The sequence below is a fragment of the Thamnophis sirtalis genome, unplaced genomic scaffold (assembly GCF_051295495.1).
Source record: "Thamnophis sirtalis isolate CommonGarterSnake01/CBP01778 unplaced genomic scaffold, rThaSir2_p1.2 scaffold_2, whole genome shotgun sequence".
NCBI classification, from domain to species: domain Eukaryota; kingdom Metazoa; phylum Chordata; class Lepidosauria; order Squamata; family Natricidae; genus Thamnophis; species Thamnophis sirtalis.
The window spans coordinates 12,791,656-12,810,297 of NW_028261382.1; the positions used below are offsets into that span (position 1 = coordinate 12,791,656).

Sequence of the window (18,642 nt, forward strand, 5' to 3'; positions counted from 1 at the left end):
GCTGAAAGTGAATGGAACAACCTTCTCATTTCAGTTTTGTTTTTTTTTAAAAAAGAACAAATTATTTTCCAGTGGACAGGCTCCTGAGTAAAGAGCGGAATGAGTCACATCTGCATTTAAACAAGACCACAGATGAACGAAATGGCCACACCTAGAATTAAAACTCAACTTCACTTTTTCATAGCTTAACCAGGGAGGCAAACACGAAGGTTTGCTGATTCACAAAGAAGCTTCTGTCTGCTTCCCCAGTTCGGGCTGTGGTTTGGGTGGGTCCCAAAGCGCCCTGCCCCTGGGTGCTTCTTTCTAAGACCCCTTTGTTGTAGAAATCTCACACCTCTCTGCTTCTCTCATCTTGCAGACACTTTTCCCACTTCTTGGTTTTTATGGCAACTTTAGCTCTTCCATGAGCCTCGAAAGGCATCACATTTATCAGGTTTTAGATAAAGTCACACCCTTCTCTGACATCTTAAACCAAAGAGTAGCAATTTGTAGAAAATGGTTCAGTGAGCATATAATTTAGACATATTCAGTATTACTAGAAATATTTCTCAGGCTATTTCATTCCTCCAGAGATTCCGGTTATTCCAACACTGGAGGTTTTTTAAGAAGAGACTGGGCAATCATTTGTCTGAAATGATATAGGGTTTCCTGCCTTAGCAGGGGGTTGGACTAGAAACCTCCAAAGTCCCTTCCAACTCTGTTATTCTGTTATCCTCTGTGAAAATGTTTTTGGGTGCCTTTTTCATGGAAGATTACAAGTAGAATAGAATATAACTTTATTACGGTCATAGACCAGCAATAGACAGCACTGTTTACAATATATTAAAATAGTACTGACATTAATAGTGGATAATAACATCCCTGTTAAGAAAATGCATGTTCTCAAACCATTAGAGTCACTCCCTAGTTTACGTGAGTAGAGAGCCGATAAGTATGTAATTATAATTTTTCAAAAAATTGCTAGAGAGATCTCCAAAACATTGGCACAAATTGACAGTTATAATTTTGTAACCATTTTCTTTTCTTGTGGACATTGCAGCAACACAGAATTTTGCCACTGCACGCATGCTAGCCAGGTTTGAGTCCTGGAGGAAAAAATCTACATAAAAGTTGTTTGCCTTCCTGGCAACCTTTCTAATAAGGGGAGAATATACTGTATACTGACCTATAAACTCTGGAATTATACAAGTAGAAAGTGGTTTTCTGTGATGTTCAGGCATCAGACTAGTTGTGGCCTGCTTACTAGAGCCAATAGGATTTCAGCTGTAATATCATATTTCTTTAAATGTCATTCCTAAAATTTACCAAAGGGCAACACGTGCTCTGAAAATGTCTTTTCTTCTCGAATTTCTCTCCTTGACTCAGCTGCTCTTATTCTTTTCATTTTACATTACTGACGTGTGCATATTTTCCTTTCCCTCACTCCCCAGAATCTGAAGCTAATCACTTTTCAGCTACTGGAGGAAATACAGCCATAGAAGTATCTTTTCCAATGCTTCTGGTGCCAATCATCGGGTGAAGGGGGGGAAATGTCCTGTTGCACCGATAGTAAGTGAGGACAGATAATTAAGCTCATTGTTAGTTGACTACTCAATTAGAAGGCAGATGTAGGTCAGAGACAAACTCTAAACAACAGAAAAGAAGCTCCAAGGAAATCAATCAGAGCCTTAAACAGAGTCCAACATCAGGAAACTGAAATAAAATCAAGACTAACATCAGGAAACTGAAATAAAATCAAGACTAGCAAATATTATGTTTAATGAGATTACCTATTTCACACATTAAGCTGAGTAAAAACAGGGATGTCAAACTTGCATCGGCATGGTGGCATCATGTGACATATCATGACTTTTCACCCCTTCTCTAAACCGGGTATGGACGTGGTCAACATGTGATGCATCAGGCCTGCAGGCCATGAGTTTGACCATCCTGCCATAGAACATAGAATGATAGGGTTGGATGGGACCTTGGAAATCTTGCCGTCCAACTCCCTGCTCAAGCAGGAGGCCAATACCATACAACCACAAATGGCTGCCCAGACTCTCCTTGAAAATCTCCAGTGATGGAGCATCCACAACTTCTGGAGGCAAGCCATTCCACTGGTTAATTGTTCTCACTGTCATTGTCTCCTTGGTTCTAAGTTGGATCTCTCTTTAATGACCTTCCACCTGTTCCTTCTTAGACCATGGCAAGGTTCCCACAGTGTACTGAACCCCAAGCCATCCAGTCCCATTGGAGCATAGCCTGGTGTTCCATCTGAAGACAGATGGCCTATGGCAATCTCATGAGCTTCCCCTTGACTTTCTTTAAAGCCCAACTGCATGTTATCTGAAGAAGACACAATCCATCCATTTTGTGCAGAAAAAGGGGAAATCTCCATGAGGCTCACTCTCATATACAGAGGTTGGTGTGTATGTGTGTGCAGTTGCTATGAATACCTTTTTTTAAAAAAAAAAAAGCTGGATGATCCCCATTATAGAGTTATAAAAAAAGGGCCCGTCTATTCCATGGCTCAACAAAAAAGCTTCTATATGTCTGCACTGTAAGTCTATTGAGGGAAGATGGGCAGAAACAGCTGCTCACACCCGTTCCCCTTGTACACACAGATGGATGGAGACTGGAGTAGTTCTAGTTACACACACATAGGACGAACTGTTCTGCTCCCCTCCAAGGAGAACAGGGAGTTTTTCAAAAGCAAATGCTATGATTTCCGCTGTTGCATCTTGCTTGGGTTAATTTAATATGTAATGACTTGCTTGGTTTCTCACTCCACCTCAATGCCCTCTCGGCCAGCCTGCCACCCTACTCTCTTGCCCTCTTCAGAAAGAGAGTGAAACTATTTAATCAGCTTCTTTATTAATAATAATGATAATAATGAAACTTTAAAGGGTCTTTGCTGCTGCGTGGCAGCCAAAAGCTGGCAGCATGTGGACTGTGAAATGAACACAACTTTTGTTGCTGCTGCAGAGACGTTGACTGTGGCAAGGCAACATGAGGGCTCCTTGGTGCACTCTGAGCTTGCTTCTTTCCTTGCAGAAATCTCATTACCCAACTAGGTAACTGCATCAGTGCTGGTAAGGAGTGTGATTTGCTCTCAGTTTATATTCAATTTGCCCTGTCAATGCTGATAGGGTTGATCTTAGAGGTTCTTTGATTGGGGTGCTTACTGTTGGCTTCTTTTCAAGTTTCTTGATTGGAGTATTGTTGACTTGTTTGTTGGCGTGATGTTAGTCTTCAAAATTTATCTTTGGAGGTGTGTAAAATATGCATGTGGGAGTGTTTATGAATCATAAAGTGGAAGATTAGCCTTTCCTTTTAGCATACAAGTTGACTTGACTTATCACTGTTGATCTGGGTGCTGATTGCTGGTGGAGAGGTGCATGGTCTTTTGTTCCCCTTTTAGCTGGTTGATTGTCTCTTTTGCATAGTCTGTAGATGTTGTTAATGTCTATGTGTATCATCATCATCATCATCATCATCATCATCATCATCATCATCATCATCATCATCATTGTTTTAGCCATTGTCCGTCCACAGCAGGAGGAAGGCCTCTTCTGCATGTTTCCAACCTATATGGTCCTCTAGCATTCTTTTGCCAGTTGGGCCCACCATACTTGATGATGTGGTTGATCCATCTTGTTTTAGGTCTCTTACATTGATACTTTCTTTTATTCGCTTGTTATTGTATAGTTTTGTTTGTTCTCTAATCCAAGTGCGGATCTTTCTATCTTGTCTTGTAATGCTGAGCAGGTATCATCCCATGGCTTTTTGTGCCACTCGTAGCCTTTGGTTTGATTGTGAGGTTAGTGTCCATGTTTCACTGGCATATGTTAGAGCAGGTAGCAGACATTGATTGAAAACTTTTCTCTTCAAGCCAGAGGTTAATTTTGAAAATTATGCTTAGCTTGCCTGCCAACCACATTTAATACGCCATTCAATTTCCTTTATTGTATCATCTTCCACTAGGATCCATTGGCCAAGGTATATGCAGTGGTCTACCATGTCCACTACAAGGGCTGCGGTGGCTCAGGGGCTAAGACGCTGAGCTCATTGATCAGAAAGGTTGGCAGTTCGGCGGTTTGAATCTCTAGTGCTGCGTAACAGAGTGAGCTCCCGTTACTTGTCCCAGCTTCTGCCAACCTAGCAGTTCGAAAGCATGTAAAAATGCAAGTAAAAAAAATAGGGACCACCTTTGGTGGGAAGATAACAGTGTTCCATGCCCCTTTGGTATTTAGTCATGCCGGCCACATGACCACGGAGACGTCTTTGGACAGTGCTGGCTCTTCAGCTTTGAAATGGAGATGAGCACTACCCCCTAGAGTCGGGAACAACTAGCACATATGTACGAGGGGCATATTACCTTTACCATGTCTAATTCTTCTCCAAATATAACATTTTTTATTTCATTAGTTAATTTATTAAACACAACCTGGCTCCTTTTCGGGTTTATTTTTGAGCCAAATGGTTCTCCTGCTTTGTGCCACTCTTGAATGTGTCTTTGTAGCTCATCTAACATCATCTGCAAATCTAAAGTGATTTAAAGAGGTGCCATTGATTTCTATTCCATCTTTTGCCTGGTCTGGTTTGAGAAATACTTCTTCAAGGCAGGCTGAGAAAAGGACAGGTGATATTTCATCATCTTCTGGCACACCTCGTTTATGTTAATTTCCACTTTAAGATCATTAAGGCAAATTTTTGCCATTGTTTTTATTTGTCTTCCAGACGATAACCCGGCGTTGCCCGGGTATTTATTTATAGGGGGAAAATGTCCGGACCAAACATAATTTCTAATGTTGAATTTTCCCCCTTACCAGAGGGAGCCCCCTTGTGGGGTACTGTGAAGCTGTTACCATGGCAACTCCACTGCACTGTACAGTAGAAGTCATTTTATGGCACAACAGGATGTATATTAACAGAACACACATCCCGTGGAGTGTTAGGATTGTCTTGCCCCACAGTATTTTTTTCCCAGAGAGTAAGTCATGTGTTTACCAAGTTTGGTTGAAATTGCTCAAGGCGTTCCAGAGTTATGCTGAAACACGCACACACACGCACGCACGCACACACAGAGCGATAGATAGATAGATGGATGGATGGATGGATGGATGGATGGATGGATGGATGGATGGATGGATGGATGGATGATGGATGTTAGATAGATTAGACAGATAGATTAGGTAGGTAGGTAGGTAGGTAGGTAGGTAGGTAGGTAGGTAGATGATAGATAGATAAATAGATCGATAGATCGATAGATCGATAGATCGATAGATCGATAGATCGATAGGTTAGATAAATAGCTGGCTAATTTATCAGAGCACCAGGCTTCCAGAAATTCCTTGGGGTTTTTGGATTTGACTTGATCTAGGATGATCACATTTTCCCAATTGAAGAAGCTATGGTTAAGTCCATTTATATCTTGTGAAATTAAGGAGATTTCATCGCATCTTCTGGCCTGATGAGCAACATGGCAGCTGGCTTTTTCAGGGCAATGGAAAGTTATAGTGGAGGCCTTTGAGGAGATGACCAAATTGTGGGAAGGGGAAATTTTCCAACAGCCACGTGCTCATCTCCAGTGCAACTCCAGTGCAACTTCCATCCTTCCAAGGTGGGTAAAATGAGGACCCGGATTGTTGTTGGGAGCAATATGCTGACTCTGTAAACTGCTTAGAGAGGGCTGAAAGCCCTATGAAGTGGTATATAAGTCTAACTGCTATTGCTATTGCTAACTCTGGGAAAGAAGCAGCAGCAGACGACGACAAACAGATCGGGGAATTGGAAATGTCTTATTTAAAGCCAATCAACCTGCCTATTGTCCTCCAAAATGAGATGAAGACGCCGGGGGAGTTGACTCCAGCTGCATACCAATGCGCCTCCTTGTGAAAAATAAAGGCAGGGCTGTGCCAATATTATTTTTGTTTTAAGCCAAGCACCAAGGAAACCTATACGGGGCTCCCCCACATAAAGTGAGCAAATAATGGAGCCTGGGATAGATGCAAATCACCTTGTTGTGTTTGTCTGGCTGTGTTTGAATCTCTACTGGATTGGGAAGAAATTAGCACGGGACAGGAATCAAGAAGGCTAGACTAACAGCCATCCCGATTTTTAATTACAGACTATAAACCGGGGAGAAGGAAGCGTGAACTGAATGATGTTTCCATAAAAGTCCACGGATGGTGTTACATAAAATTGAACATAAAAGTGCATCCTGTTGTTTTTTGGCCCCGTTTTCTCTACTTGGCAATGCATTGTCTCGGCTTGGTGTGTGAGAATGGCAGAAATGTCGGACCATTCCGATCTTGAAAAGTTTGCTTAAGTGAGCCGGTCTTGAATAATAACCTCGGCGAGCATCTATTCCTATTGTGCCCATGAATATTGGCATTGTTCTGGAGCAGAATTATCGCGTCTGAAATGAGCCAGATTTCTCGGGACTGGCAGTCCTGCAAAGTGAGGAATCAATTAGAAAAGCCGGCCGGAACTCCCGGGAGCTCGGTTGAAGCAACATGCTAAATTGTAAATCTGGATGTAGAAAACATGGGTCCTCCATTGGCAGAAAATGGGATAGCTCAATGGGAAAAAAAAGTGTTGGGGGCATGATGGCCTAGAACAGGGGTGTCAAACTCAATTTCATTGAGGGCTGCATCAGGTTTGTGTTTGACCTTGGGGGGGGGGCGTGGCATGACCGGGGGGCATGGTCAGCTCAATGTCACTCGTGTTAGGGGTGCCTGTGGCGGCCCAAGCGCTCTGCCAGCAAAAATGGGTTCCCGAGCTCCGTTTTCACTGCGGGCCAGTCCTTCACTGTTTCTAGGGTGGACCAGATCTAAGCACCCCATGGGCCAGATCAAGCCACCTGGCCATGAGTTTGACACCCCTGACCTAGAACATCCAATATGTTAAAATAATGATCAATTAATTAGGCATATTGGGTGAACTAGGCCAGTGATGGTTACCCTTTTTGCCATTGCATGCCTAAAGCAAAGGGAGCGCAGGGGGGAGGGGGTCGTATGTGGGCATGCCCACACTCATAATTCTATGTGTGTGACCCAGTGGTGGGTTTCAAAAATTGTTTGAATCTACTCTGTGGGTGTGGCCTCCTTTGTGGGAGTGGCTTGCCGCCCATGTGACCAGATGGGGGTGGCTTGCCGCCCATGTGACCGTATATGAAGATGCCGATGACACTTGTCAGAACCACCTTAAATTACCTCACACTCAGCACTGGCCTGCATAAGAATATGATGTATGCTCGTTTTTTAAAAGGCATCTTTGGTTTGCGTTAAAACAACTTCAACACACGCAATGTTCTGATTGCACCACAAACGCAGTAGTCATCCTTACCTTTCACAGAGGCACTGAGTTTTATAAATAGGAGCATGATAGTGTAGAATAATCATATCCAAGGACCAGTGGTGGGTTTCAAAAAAATTTGGAGCCTCTTCTGTAGATGTGGCCTGCTTTCCGGGTCCACTGGTGGAACCTCTTCTAACCGGTTCGGTAGATTTGACAAACCAGTTCTACCAAATAGGTGCGAACCGGTAGGAACCCACCTCTGGTGTGACCCCCCACGTATGCAGGTGCAACCCCCCCATCCTCCCCCCACTTTTTGCACACAATGGACCCGTTTTCCGCCCTCCCCAGGCTTCAGAGGCTTTCTAGGAGCCTGGGGAGAGTGAAAAGGACCTCCCCGCTCCTCCTGGAGGCCCTCTGGAGGCTTTAGGAGGCTTCCTTGATTCCTCTGAGGGCAAAAAATGGCTCTACTGGCAACCTGGAAATTCGTTCCCAAAGCCTCCTGAAGCCTTCAGAGGGCAAACACGCAACCTGGCAGTTCGGGAATGGACTTTCAGGTTTCCCATAGGGCCGTTTTTCTCCCTCCGGAGGTTTCAGTGAAGCACCGGAGGGCAAAAGATGGCCGAAATTGAAGGCCAAAGTCAGCTAGCCAGCACCCACATGCACGCTGGAGCTGACAGGGCAACGTCTTGCATGCCCTAACAAATGGCTCCATGTGCCACCTGTGGCATACGTGCCATAGGTTCGCCATCCTGGAACTAGGCCATCGTGCCTGTTTCCATAATACATTGATGACTCAGTCCCATGTGAAAATCCAGCCATTGTAAGAGTAGCGTAGACTTGCAGGTTATATTGGTGTAACATGCAGTAGTGGAGGAAGCAGCTTCCTGGGTGTTAAAGATTTATCCCTTTTGTCTGAGTCAGATTGGTATAGGGTCTCCTGTTTGGGCAGAGGATTGGAACAGAAGATCTCCAAGGTCCCGTCCATCTCTGTTATTCTATTCCAAGGGTATCAAACTCGCAGCCCATGGGCCAATTGCATAATGTGCTGGGCCCCACCCCTGCCCAGTTTTGTGAAGGGGAAAAAAGTCCCGATACGTCACACGCCACCCCCATGACAATGTGAGTTTGACGCCCGTGTTCTATTCTCTAATTCCCATCCGTTATGAAGGTGGTTGAGATGACAGCCCTTAGAACAATAGCACTTAGACGTATATACCGCTTCATAGTGCATTAAAGCAGAGTTCCCCAACCTTTTTGGCTTTGTGGACCAGTGGTGGGTGGGGGGGAAAAGGGATAGTTTTGCATGAGCAGCAGGCAAGCACACAGGTGCACACAGCTCCATTTGTACGAGTGGTGTGCCCACTGTTGCCTGCTGCTCGTGCAAATGAGGCATGCGTGCACGCACTTGCCCGCCGCTTACACAAGTGGAGATGGACGTGGGCATGCTCGCCCACTGTTTTGGCTTCTGAACAGCTCATGGCCCAGTAGTGGGACATGGCCTGGGGGTGGGGGGGGGGGTTGGGGTCCCCTGCTTTACAGCACTTTCTAAGTGATTGACAGAGCCAGCATATTGCCCCCAACAATCTGAGTCCTCATTTTATCAACCACAGAAGGATGGAAGGCTGAGTCAACCTTGAGCCGGTCAGGATCGAACTCCTGGCAGTGGGCAGGATTAGCCTGCAGTACTTCATTCTATCCACTGTACCACCATGTCTCTTGGTGGGTGTTCCTTCCTGCAGGATTGTGAAGTTTTTTAAACATATATTTTTTTTATTATAAAAAAAAGAGATTATCATGGTAGGATGGAAAAGCTTTACCTGCTATTTTACCTGCTCTTATTTTTCCAGACATATAATTGAAGAGCAATCCTGTCTTTATTTCTGTAATGTAGGAAAGGCCTTGAGAGACTGGGCAAAGAGCTGCTGTTAAGGGAACGGTCAGATAAGAGACAACGTAGCCTGCAATTGTATAGTGGGTGGAAACAGTTTCTCAGGCTGCAAAGGAGACAGGAGGGAGGGAGTTTTAGACTTGCAATGTAGAGGTTGACCTCGCAGGGTAAACCAGATGGGGAATATCAACCAGATGAGCTAATTCTATAGTACTTAATTGGGAAGTGACACTGAGGGGAAACTGCTGGCCTTTCATATCAAATGGCAGTATAAAACCGACAGTGGGAGAAAGCTTTGTTGCTTTCCCTGCCTGCTCAAGGTTAATATGCAAGAGCGAGATGAGGGCAGAAGAGGAATGTATGAGAGAGGCATTGCATGTGAACAAAGAGTATCACAGATACATGCATGTCTACCCAATCCTGTGCTCACATACAATAGCAGAGTTGGAAGGGACCTTGGAGGTCTTCTAGTCCAACCCCCCGCCTAGGTAGGAAACCCTATACCGTTTCAGACAAATGACTATCCAACATCTTCTTAAAGACTTCCAGTGTTGGGGCATTCACAACTTCTGGAGGCAAACTGTTCCACTGATTAATTGTTCTAACTGTCAGGAAATTGCTCCTCAGTTCTAAGTTGCTTCTCTCCTTGATTAGTTTCCACCCATTGCTTCTTGTTCTACCCTCAGGTGGCTTGGATAATAGTTTGACTCCTTCTTCTTTGTGGCAACCCTTGAGATATTGGAAGACTGCTATCATGTCTCCCTTAATCGTTCTTTCTATTAAACTAGACATACCCAGTTCCTGCAACCCTTCTTCATATGTGTTAGTCTCCAGTCCCCTAATCATCTTTGTTGCTCTTCTCTGCACTATTTCTAGAGTCTCCACATATGATGCAACTTGCAAGGATTTGCAGCAGTCGGTGGATTCAAAAAAATTTAACTACCGGTTCTGTGGGCATGGCATGGCATGATGGGCGTGGCTTGGTGAGCATGGCAGGGGAAGGTTACTCCAAAATCCCCATTCCCTCCCGATCAGCTGGGTCTCGGGAAGAGAGAATAGATGGGGGCGGGGCCAGCCAGAGGTGGTATTTGCTGGTTCTCCGAACTACTCAAAATTTCCGCTGCCGGTTCTCCAGAACTGGTCAGAACTTGCTGAATACCACCTCTAAGTTGCAGGGTGCAAAAAATATCAAAATTATTATATAGGTGTGTGCCATGAATGAAGCTAAATGATATGAAGCCCCAGAAGAAGGCTTGGCACCTTGATGAAGGTGGGGCCGGAACAAGATGGTGGTGCAGCAAACAAAATGGGGAGAATCTGATAGGTAGGGCAGGGAGCTGCAAGAGCAGAATCCATTCATATTACTTTTTCCAGATGCGTAGAAAGAGGAGCTTCGGCGGCTGCAACATGTCATTTAATTTTCTAGGGAAATAAAGAGCTGCAAGCCTGCCAGCTTTGCTTATTCTTGCTCTATTGGCACAGACGATGCCAAGTCTGAGGATTGTGTGATTTCTTCTTAAATCAGAGCTTTCCATTCCCTTAAAGCAAGGCTGGGCAAATCAACTATTTCCAGCCAAGGGGTTGTATACTTAGTGGGATTGAAATGGATTTTTCTAAGCCTTTGGGCAAAGGAGGTATTCAACAGGTTCTGACCAGTTCTGGAGAACTGGTAATGGAAATTTGAGTAGTTTGGAGAACCGGTAAATACCACCTCTGGCTGGCCTCACCCACATCTATTCTCTGCCTCCCGAGTACCAGCTGATCGGGAGGACATGGGGATTTTGCAGTAACCTTCCCCTGGAGTGGAGAGGGAAGGGTGCTTTTGCAGTATCCTTTCCCTGCTACGCCCACCAAGCCATGCCACCCCCACCAAGCCATGCCACCCCCACCAAGCCATGCCACGCCCACCAAGCCACACCCACAGAACCGGTAGTAAAAAGTTTGAATCCCACCACTGCTTTGTGGGGGAGTAGGGGGCTCCAATTGTGTTGTCTTTTTGTTCTAGGCCAGATTGAGAGTCAGCAGGCAGGCAAGCAAGCAAATGAGGTTTGCATGCCTGATCTAGGAGCATTCTGGGGACGATGCAAATGAACCTGGGCTTTAAAGAGAGGATTGCAAATTGCAGAGAAATCCAAGACCATATGACGCTCCACTAAGATGACACTGCAAAAAATTTTTTTGTACTGGAATATTTTTTGCTGTTTCGTTTTAGAAATAACAATGGAAGGAAGCCTTCTGTGCTCAACACACTCCCTGGAGCCCTGCCAGAATGAACAGAGTATCTCTGCATCTCACCCATCTCAGTGACCCTGAGAAGACGGCAGCTATGTGGATCCTTCAGCATTTCAATGTCATTTCATCAGCAGCATGTTGTCACTATCCACCAGCTAGAGTGTGATCCTAGCTACAAAGGAGTTAGCCATCGTTGACTTGTAGCCATGAGAAATGAAAACCGAAATATAGTTAGGCAGTCATTGGACACAACCTGACCAACACCGCCCCCCCCCCCCAACCTACAGCAGGGGTCGGCAATCTTAAACACTCAAAGAGCCACAAAGGTCCTAATCGGAAGCCCCCCGTTCAATTCTAGAGCCGACTGGAAGTCTGGTTCCCCCACCATAGAGTCTTTTTCCTCTACCTGTTCTAACTGAAAGCCCTATCAATTGTGCAGCCAGCTGGCAACAGGGAGCCACAGCAGAGGGATAAAAGAGCCACATGCGGCTCCAGAGCCGCAGATTGCTGACCCCTGCCCTACAGCATAAAAAGCTTGTAAATTTGCACAGTGCCTCACATGTTTGGAATGAATGATTTAAATAACAGAATAACCAAGTTGCAAGGGACCTTGTAGGTCATCTAGTCCAGCTCCCCACTCAAACAGTACACCCTACACCATTTCTGACAAAGGGCAGTCCAGTCTCTTCTTGAAAGCTTCCAGTGATGAAGGTCCAATTGTCAGACCCAGAAGCCATCTTTTACATTGCTCCTTCAGGCTTGCCCCATTTTTGTACTGTGGGAAAACAGGCAGGGGGGATTATATGGAGTATGTAGGGAGTATAGTCAAAATAACATTCCTTTCTCAGAGAGTCAAGGACACCTTGCCTTGCAGCTGCAATGGTGTGATCTGGAGGCATCTCCAGTTGGGACGGTGCCTGATTGGACCATGGGATGGGCATGTGGGTGCTGGGCAGGGACTTGAACTTTCTTTTGGGTGGGGCAAACCTGGAAGCTTTCAGATTTGGTTTTTCCCAGATGTCCCAATATCACTTCTCTAATAAAATGGAACTTTGAGGAACCTCAAGCCTCCGAGTCTTCTTTTGTTGGAGGTGTTACTTGGAAGCCTGACCGCCATGACTTCTGAAGGCAACTTCTGTTCCATGGGTTGATTGTTCTCACTGTCAGAAAATTTCTCCTTATTTCTAAGTTGAATCTCTCCTTGGTCAGTTTCCATCCATTATTCCATGTCTGGCCTTCCCCCATCTTCCAATACTTTTCATCAGTATGGATAAAAGGACTGGTTTATCACCTTTTATTCAGTGCCTACATCCCCAAAGGCAAAGTGCTTTCTTTTCTGATCTCTTAGGAAGCTTTACAATTAAATGGACTAATTGAACAAGGTCAAGGCAGCATGATGCAGCGTTTAGGAGATTGGAGTTGGAAAATAGAGATCCTGGTTCAAATCTACCCTCCGCCATCAAAGCTAAGGTTAATTTTGAATCAGTAATTTCAGCCCAAACTTTCTCACAAGGCTGTTGCTAGCACAATGTGAATCGCTTTGAAGAAAAGGCCTAAGTTCCAAACAGACCATTTCCAGGCTACTGGATCCAGGATACTTTGGTTTGAGACCAAGTCATCACTTGCCATGCTGGAACAGAAAAAAATGGCCCCTTCCAATATCAGAAATTGGAATGGGATGCAAGCTATTATGACGTTTAAGGCTTTGTAAATTTTTAATAGGTGCAAAGAGAGAGAAAAAAAATGGAGGAGGATCCCTAAAGGCAGAGGTGGGCTGTTGGGGGTTTGCAGGGGTTTCGGGAGAACCTCTAGCTAAGATTCTGTGCAGTTCGGAGAATCCCCAAATCTCTGGCTGGCCGCACCCATTCCTCCCCTCCCCTCCCAGGAGTCCCCATACAGCCCATTCTGGATGCAGATAAGTGCAGGGCGTGTGCGGAGGCTCAGGGTGGGTGAAAAATGAGCCTACTGGAAGTTCAGGAAGGTTGGAAAGAGCCCCATTTCCGGTCTCCAGAGGGCCTCCGGAGCCTGGGGAGGCCCAAGGAAAGTCTCAGGAGCCAGGGGAGGGCAAAAACGCCCCACCCCCTCTCTGTGGTGCAGGAGGCCAACTAGGCCATGCCCACCATGGCCACGCCCACCCAGCAACCAGGAAGAGAACCCCTTGCTAAAAAAATTTGAATCCCACACCTTGGTTAAGGGTATGCAGGAGCTAAGGCTAACAGATGGACTTTTATTTAAAACCAAGAGAGACAGCTTGAGATGAAGGACATACTGAGCCTTGAGTGGAATATTAATAAGAGAATTCAAAATGGGACAAAAAAAGGTTAATTAATTTAAACATCAATTCATTAAAATGGACAAAATCAAGTGACCAGCTCTGGTTGTGGTAGCAGTTAGCAATAGCAATAGCAGTTAGACTTCTATACTGCTTCATAGGGCTTTCAGCCCTCTCTAAGCGGTTTACAGAGTCAGCATATTGCCCCCAACAACAATCCGGGTCCTCATTTTACCCACCTCGGAAGGATGGAAGGCTGAGTCAACCCTGAGCCGGTGAGATTTGAACAGCCGAACTGCAGAACTGCAGTCAGCTGAAGTAGCCTGCAGTGCTGCAATTAACCACTGTGCCACCTGGGCTCTATATGGTAGCGCCTGGCTGACTTTGAGCTTGGAAGCTAAGCAGGGCTGTGCCTGGACAATCTTTGGATGGGAGAAGGCCAGGGCAAACTATCTCTGTAATTCTTTGCCTAGTAAATGGCATGGATGGATCTAGGCTTGAAGTCATCAGATTCAAGAGCATTTCTTTGCTTTCATATACAGTGTAGTGGTTAAGGCCCCAGTCTAGAAAGCAGGAGACCGTGAGTTCTAGTCTCACCACAGGTGCAAAAGCCATCCGGGTGAGCTTGGGCCAGCCACTTTCTCTCAACCCTTGGAAGGAAGCAATGGCAAACCACTTCTGGAAAACCTCGCCAAGAAAACGGCAAGGACCTGTCAAGGCAGTTGCCAGGAGCTGACAGACAGACAGACAGACAGACAATCTGAGCAATTCCCACCCACCCCATCCCCCACAATTTAAAATATCCCAATGCAGCAGCAACTTTTAGAAGTGTGTTAGATTATACACACCCGGGCGAGAGTATTTTTCTTTGTAAAAATCAGATTATAGAAAATGGGCAAACATTTTAGGCCATTCTATAAGCCAAGATTCTTTTCAAGAAACGAGGAACCGTCTCAGTGACTTTAGAATAATAGAATAGAATTCTTTATTGGCCAAAGTGTGATTGGACACACAAGGAATTTGTCTTTGGTGCATATACTCTCAGTGTACATAAAAAGAAAAGATACATTCGCCAAGAACGTTTGAGAGTGGCACTTCTGTAAGAACTGTGGAAGTCATTTCATGTGAAAGATGCACATTTTGAATATCTTTTGAACCAAAATGTGATGGTGCTGTAGGTGTAAACATTTGTTTTATTGTTTTATTCATATAAGCTGCTGATTTCTATCAAAGTGTGCACCGTGGGTGGCTTTAGGCTACTTCTAAAAAGTTTGTCAAACTTTTCCTGACGCTGGCAGCGTGTCTCATCTTTAAACTGCTATGGTCAGCGAGGACTGATTTATTCCCAGAGAAAAGCAATCTCCTTTAACCATAGAAAAAAAATAATAATAATTACATGTATTCTGGGTCTTGCCCATTAGCAATTAAAAAAAGAAGTTTAAAGAACACACAAAGAAGCAGAGTAATAGAATAAAGGAACAAAAACCATGCATGTTCCTTGTTCCTTCTCCCCCCATCTCCCTTTTTAAAAAAAATGTATGTGGTCACATTTTTCTCTTCGGGCAAAGCCTAATTCTAATTGGCCAAAGCTAAAGTTTAGGGGTTTGGCATCAGGCAGAAAATACAAGCATTCAGGATTAATGAAGGGTTTGAAAACGCCGATTCCATGAAGAAATGACACATTCTCTTTTAAAATGAAACCACATTGAAGAAAAAAGAGAGAGAGAGAGAAAGAGAGTTCTGTGCATTCATTCAAAAAGAAAGTAGGTCTTTAGCCATTCTAAGCTGATCTGTTGGATTTTTTTTAAAAAAAAAACCCTAGTCACTCTAGACTGTGTAAGAAGTCACCTGGGACTGAGGATCAACGTTTCACAGCCAGAAACTTTTTTTATATATATAAAAAAAGCAGGATCTATAGCCACTGTTCTCCCCCAGCTCTTAATGCGTTCATTCATCATTTGTATATGTTTTTTTTAAAAAAAATTTGCCCAATATTCCATCTTTCCAAACAGCTTACAGGCTGAAGTAAGATCAAAGAATGACATTCTAAGAACAAACCTCCAAATATTACGGGTTCGTAGCATAAGGGATAATAGAACTCTTGGTTTGCAGATGTAAATCTATAATTTCACAATTTTTAACACTGAGCCTTAGTCGCTGAGTAACGAACAGCCAAGAAAAATGGAATAATGATCAAGCACTATGACACTGAATCGGGAAGATTATTTAGACATAGAAAAACAGAGTCGGAAGGGACCTTGGAGGTCTTCTAGTCCAACCCCATGCTCAAACAAGAAACCCTACACCAGTGTTTCTCAACCTTGGCAACTTGAAGATGTCCGGACTTCAACTCCCAGAATTCCCCAGCCAGCAAATGCTGGCTGGGGAATTCTGGGAGTTAAAGTCCGGACATCTTCAAATTGCCAAGGTTGAGAAACACTGCCCTACAGGGCGGGGCATAACCTTTTCCTAGGGGGTCACAGCAACACTTGTAATAAAAACACAAATAATTCATACACCATTCGAAAGCCCATCAAAAACTGAGTTTATTGACACGATTTAATAGTCAGTATGACCACCATTAGCCCTTCGAACAGCATTCAAACGAGGTGGATAAGAACACAACAAATCTTCAAACAGTTCCGTTCGATTTTCCAGATTTTTCAACACAGTTTCCAAATTCATTCTCAAAGTTTCAACCGAAACAAATTTAACATTTAATAGCTCATTCAATTCAGTTTTTTATGGGCTTTAAAATGAGGTGTCGTGGAAGTTGTAAACTGCTGTCGATCTTGCTGTGACCCCCTAGGAAAAGGTTATGCCCCGCCCTCTGGAAAATCTGGAAAATCGAACGGAACTGTTTGAAGATTTGTTGTGTTCTTATCCACCTCGTTTGAATGCTGTTCGAAGGGCTAATGGTGGTCATACTGACTATTAAATCGTGTCAATAAACTCAGTTTTTGATGGGCTTTTGAATGGTGTATGAATTATTTGTGTTGTTATTACAAGTGTTGCTGTGACCCCCTAGGAAAAGGTTATGCCCCGCCCTGTACACCATTTCAGACAAATGGTTATCCAACCTCTTCTTAAAAACTTCCAGTGTTGGAGCATTCACTACTTCTGGAGTCAAGTTGCTCCACTGAAATCCTCATTTCTTAATAACGGCTTTCCCTTAAGTGATCCTACATTGCTGCCTATATTCACACAAACTCCTTGACCTAGCTGGTGGATGAATCCATTTTTAGGTTCCAACAACGTAATAAACCATCAACAAAAAAGATGGTTTGCAGAACAAATTAAACCAAAAGCGCATAGAAAAACCAAAATTAACATTAGAAGTGGAGGTCCCCCTTGCACATATGTTCTAGTCGTTCCTGACTCTAGGGGGCAATGCTCATCTCCGTTTCAAAGCTGAAGAGCCAGCGCTGTCCGAAGATGCCTCCATGGTCATGTGTCCGGCATGACTAAATGCTAAAGGCTCACGGAACGGTGTTACCTTTCCACCAAAGGTGGTTCCTATTTTTTCTACTTGCATTTTTACATGCTTTTGAACTGCTAGGTTGGCAGAAGCTGGGACAAGTCATGGGAGCTCACTCCGTTACGCAGGGCTAGGGATTCAAACCACTGAACTGCTGACCTTTCTGGTCGACAAGCTCAGCGCCTTAGCCATTGTAACTAACATTACTAAATCTTAATATGATGTTCTAGTTCAGCTCCGCAGTTTCTACTTGACCTGAATAATCTTGTTATGCCAAGGCATTCATCGTTCCTTAGTGTAACAAATCTCATAGGGTTGCTGTAATAAAGGAAAAGGGGAAAAAATCTATTTTGACATTTGTGATCCTTTAAGACAAAAAGCATGTTGTTGTGTAATTAATAAGCTTAGTCATTAGTGCTACTTTGACAGCTTAGCTCATGAATAATGCAAGTGGCTATCATACTGATGAAGCCATTCTTTTGGAAATGCAGATGTGCCTGCATCCAAATTGCATATTTGCAAACTTGTTACCTTCTTTGCTCCCCTTACCTTCTCGAGAGAGAGCTAATTCCAAAGCATCCGTTGCATTTAGTGACATTCCTCATTCCATCTCTGCTTCCCCCACTTTGCAAACATACATTATGCTAAGCCGTAATATTTGATGGACCGGGAACCAAGCTGCTGTGGTAAACTAGAGTTTCATGCGTTGTGTGAAGCCGGTGAATTTGTGATTCAGTAAACGGCAGTTAAAGCAATGGATGCTTAGTGTGATCCTAGTCTAAATGCAGATTGTTTGGGAAAGGACCCATGTTTGGTCCTTCTGCAATTTAATAAATTTATATGCCGCCCAAATCCCGTAGGACTCTGGGCGGCTTACAGAAACAAAAATAAAAGTTAAAGTAAAGAAAAGATACAATTTAAAAAACAACACACCAAACATTCCGTTTAAGTGGGGCAATTTCTGTAAATTGACTACATGCCAAATAAATTAGCAGAGCAGGAGAAATGGTGATATGATAATAATAACAAGAATCTGCAATAACCAGCATAACTTTCTAGTGGATTGGTCCTAGACCAATCAGTTTTCTGCAAAAGAAACCCCCCTCCCTTCCCATACTCTCTTTAGCTCAATTTAATGGGATTTCACTTCTAACCCTCCCTCATAAAGCAATACCATCAAATTATCCATTTCTTCCCATCTACAGTTCCATTCCCACTACCCCAAAAACAAAATGAAGGAAAGAAGTTGGATGTAAGTTTTGTTCCTTTTCTTGGTTGCCTGGCAACAATAAGCATCCATCTACCTAACCATTCATCATGAACAAACTTTTTCTGTTGTGGCAGCTGAATGCTCATGGATGCCACTTAATTGGAACAGTTGGCAAAGGGAATAATTGCTCCCCCTTCAAGATAGACATTACAAGACATTCTGCATGGCTAGATGGAAAAAGGTTTCCTCTGTTTAATCCAGCATCCTTTTAAAAAAAA

General features: G+C 44.0%; 1 protein-coding gene across 1 annotated transcript in view; it reads right to left on the reverse strand.

Moving 5' to 3' along the window:
- ACAN (aggrecan) overlaps nt 1-18,642 on the reverse strand; it is an 87,800-nt gene that overhangs the window by 68,825 nt on the left and 333 nt on the right. The window lies entirely within an intron of this gene.